This window comes from Gordionus sp. m RMFG-2023, chromosome 1 (assembly GCF_954871325.1).
Source record: "Gordionus sp. m RMFG-2023 chromosome 1, tfGorSpeb1-WG-v2, whole genome shotgun sequence".
NCBI lineage: Eukaryota > Metazoa > Nematomorpha > Gordioida > Chordodea > Parachordodidae > Gordionus > Gordionus sp. m RMFG-2023.
Window position 1 is genome coordinate 77,657,814 of NC_088775.1, and position 4,850 is coordinate 77,662,663.

Below are 4,850 nucleotides of genomic sequence, written 5' to 3' on the forward strand. Positions count from 1 at the left end.
GACAGAAGTGAAATGTATTATAATTATTAATAATAGCTCCAAAAAATTAATAAATAATATAATATATCAAATATAATTTTTTATAAAGTGAGTAATTTTAATTTATTAATCTTAATGAAAGTAAAATATAATTTTAAAACTATTGATATAATTAAATCATAAATTAAAAAAATATTAAAGTACAATACAAACAGTGGAATATTATATGTCGTAGATTTACAGTATATCTAATTATCAAATGACAATCAAGTAATTTTTACCTATATAGAGAATAATCTATTTTACAGATAACTATAAAATATTGATAAGGACATCAGAAAATATCTTTTAAAGACATTGTGGGATGAATAATATGAAAATTAAATTTAATATCTATTTTCTTAAATTAAATAGATGGCGTTAAATAATTGAATGCAAATTGTTGCATATTTAATATCAAGAGGATTGATTAATAAAATTTGTTAAATTTTTAACTGTAATATATCTCAAACTGTCAAATATGTCTGTAAAAGTGGAATTTTACCTAGTTATTATAACTAATTCTATATAATAGAGTAAAATCAACTATATGACTACTTACTTTTTATAAATAAATTACATATAATTGTTTGGAATAAATTATTACCATGCTTTTATGTTAAGGTATATACAATACAAGTAATTTATTAATTTTTATTTGATATTAACTAATAAAAATATATTTCATATAAATTAATAAAAATATATTTCATATAAACTAATAAAAATATATTTCATATTTGTTCCAGGCTTATATTAAAATTTGTAAAAATATTTATGACTATATATAGACTAAAGTAACCCGGCCGAAGGCCAAGGAAAAGCGGGCCGAAGGCCCGCCCAAAAGGGAGTCAAGGGGCGAAGCCCCCAGTAATTTTTTAATTCCCCCCCCCCCCTTATGAAAATTCTGGCTACGCCTATGTCCTAGTCAAAAACATATCAGGAATTGAAAAATAGAGAACAGCTATTCCTACATTTAATAAATTACTATCTCCTCATAGAAGGTTTAATTTCTTTAGCTTCTATTTGGATTTGGGAATTTTATAATTTTTAACTTTTTTATCAAATATATGTCAGGGATTTAGGTAAAATATTAGGCCTGGAGAGTAGATCTAGAAGAAAATTTTATTGCATTTTTTGGCGAATGCCAGGCTTGTTTTAGAGCTGGTTTGCAGTTCTTCAATACATAATATATATTTTAATCATGAAAAAATTAAATTATACTTTAACAATTGCACAATATATATGCTAGTCGAGACAATGCCAATCCAAATGCCATTTGTTTAATATTTTCATTTTATCTTATAATAGAATGCGATATTTTTTAAAAAATGCATATAAATCAAAGATTTTAATGTAGATGTTTTTTTTATTAATTTGTAACTTAAAACTAACTTTTATTAATTTTTTTATCTCTTCTACTTAAACAGTTTTAATTTTTTTATACCTTAGACTAACTTTAATTTTTTTTTTGTTATTTCTTTTATAACACAACTTAAATTTTTCGTTTCAAAATTTTTTTTGCCATAAGATTTTATTTATATTTTATTTGACTTTAAAATTCTATTGTTGTTTTTATATTTTTAACTATTATGTTTTAGATCAATTCAACTAGTGCGTTAACACGTTAGGATAATATTATAATTTAATATGATGACAGAGATTTTTGGATTATAGAACCAAATTTTCATATTAAAGGATTGAATTTTAAAATAATATCCAAATATTATATATTCGTTTATTGATTCTAAAAATCGAATTTAAAAAAATGATGATTAAGATGCGAGTTAATGAGTTTAGCAAACAATAAAACTTTATATATTCCAGCTTAACCCCAATTTCGGTAAAGGTGTATGAATTTTTATGTCTATGAGTTTTACATTTTATATTTAATACTTGAATTTTAATACACATATAATTTCCTGTCCTCCCATTTTCGTTCTCTCCCAACATCTAAGCTTCTCTGATATTTATATATTTATTCTTTCCCTTAAGAACTTTATCCCATATCTAAATCGTAAAGGTAAAAAGCATTTAGAAATCAATTTCAAGCTCATTTGATTGACTATACTAATTTATATATCAAGAAGTAGCTTTCTAGGCTCGTCTAGGTGTTTTATGTCTCAAAGGTATTGGGCCCATCTAGCTGTTTCCTAGAAAATCAATAGGGCAATGTATTTGCAATTATGGGATCGGCGGAAAGCTATTGTTCTTATATTATTTTTTCACGATGCCTTAAAATTATAAATTTTTTATTTAACATATGAGATGAAGTTGTTTGGTTTATATTTCCTCAAAATATTTTAAACACGAATTAGCTAAAAATGATCCCCAAACCATTTACAGTGATGAAACATTTTTTCAATTTTACTAAATTAATTTTCGTTATTCTTAATTCAAATTATTTGTAAAGTCGTAAAAATTAAAAGTAATATGTAGATTTATATGCAATATATTATGTTAAATATGTTTATAATAATTTTTGTTAAATTTTTTGAATTATTATTGCAAATAGTCTTTAATTGTTAAGTAATATTAAAATAAGTTCTGAATACAAAAAAGTTATGATACTTATATGAGATAGTGTAATTAAACTGCTCAATTTGAACCTTTTTTAAAAATGGCTAACTCAATATTTTATCCAGAAAGTTATTATGCAACCCTAAAGATTTTGCTCATAGATGGCACATATGATTGAATCTAGCGAAATTTCGACGCTAAGGCAATATTTTCCTGGCTATAATGTTGAGATAAAAATCGGCTCAAATCGTGCCATTTAACAACACTAATGTAAGGGATGTAGCAGATGTAAAATTTAATGTCTGTAGAAGGTGTGATAATTTTTCTAACATTAAAACTTCAAAATTTTTGGCTAGTTTGTGTTGATTTTTTTTACTCAACGAGCATAGGAATAACATCGAATAGTTAACTTCAATATAAAAGCGATTTGCTCTTTTAGGAGGAATAATGATATATTTATACATAAACCGATGTCAGAAACTGTTTTATTTTATATTTTAGTTTAGCAAAGCAATAATGTATCCAAATGCATATTAACTGAGTTAAGATTTTAATTTGCATTCATATTGGTTATTTCTATTTTACTCTATGTGATTGATAATAATATAATCTTATTATTTTTATATTTTAATTAGAATAACCCCACATTATATTATTACCTCAAATAAACTAAGAAATAAAATTATTTAAGATTCTAAATACGGTGCTATTTGAAAAGTTGCATGATGAACCTGGAGTACAACAGCATATTCCAATGCTTACCTACCACATTTGTTTAACACAAACTTGTATAATAAATATCATTATGCCTTAATCATCTAAAAAGTTCCAAATCCACTTGTCACGAATCATTATAAAATCTAGGCAGAATTTTCGAAAACCATATCTAATAAAGTAGCTACGGGCATACTATCATCACTTTGATTTATGATTCCTCAAAATTTTTATTTATAAATAAAACTTTATAAAGTTCAAAAGATCAACGCTAAATTTTAAAATATGTTTGAGATATAACAGTTTTAAAATAAGAGTAATCTTATATTCCACCTAAGTACTTGTGTTATTTATATTTTCCTAACCTCCCTACATTGATATCTTAAGCCTCAAAAATATTATTATTATTAACAATAAATAATATTATAATTACGTATTATTTCAGCCCTAGACTGTCAGTAAAGTTGAAGCACGTCAACATGTTAATTCCAACCCCCCCCCCCCCTCACTTTAACAAATACAAAAAACCAATTACATATCAGTACTGAAAATATTTTCTACTGTAATCATTACCGCTGCGAATATCGATTATCGCAGGAAAATATTATGATTAAATTATCTCAAATGCATTACAACAGAAACATCACTGCAAAATAATTCAAAAAATTACCTGCAAAAATTACCCATCATCATTTTCATTTATATATTAATGTAATATTTATAATCTATCACTAGTCATTCATCTCATTAAAAACAAATTTTATGCCATATCAAGTTTTCATAGCGTATTATAACCGAATAGGTAAAAACAATCAAAAAATAAATTTCTTAATAAATGTTAAATCTAATCCAGTATAGTCAGCCTTCACATGACAGAATTCCTAGACCAAACCCCTCTCTGAAGCCTATACCGAACCCTCTAAATTCGGTCACCTTCATTCCCAATTATTAATTCGAGTTTATATTATAAATTGTAATCCTTTCATATACTTTACAAATAATATCCTAAATTATAAAAACTATAAACTATCAAAAAATAGTGAATGTGAAAGAATTATTTTTAAAATATGAATTAAATTAAAAAAACCTTCTACTCATTTATGATAATTGTATTATTATAATGTATTGTTTGGCATGAATTTAAGTTTGCTGATAGAATGTCAACCCTCTAATAATTTATATTTAAAAATATAGCAGAAAATTATATAGAAATAAGATTTATTGTAAAATTACTCAATGATTATGATTATATTTAATGCAACAGTTGACTGCAAATGGCAAAATTCTCAGGTCCAGCCCGACCCGGCCGGTAGGAATTTAGTATTTACCAAGGTATTGCAGATTACTGGTATGCAATATATAGATTTGGTCGAATGTTTGGCAATCTATGTATAAATGTTAATAGGTCTATATAATAACAGTAAAAATAATTTATACAGAAATATATTTTACGCTATTTTATCTAACCCCATCCCTTCTCCCAATAAATTTAGCCTACTCTCCTTAGAGCCCAAAAATGCCTACCCCCTTTAAAAAATTGGGGGCAAATTGCTTCAAATCTCTTCCTCCCCGTTCATATAGATGGCGAGTAGTATATT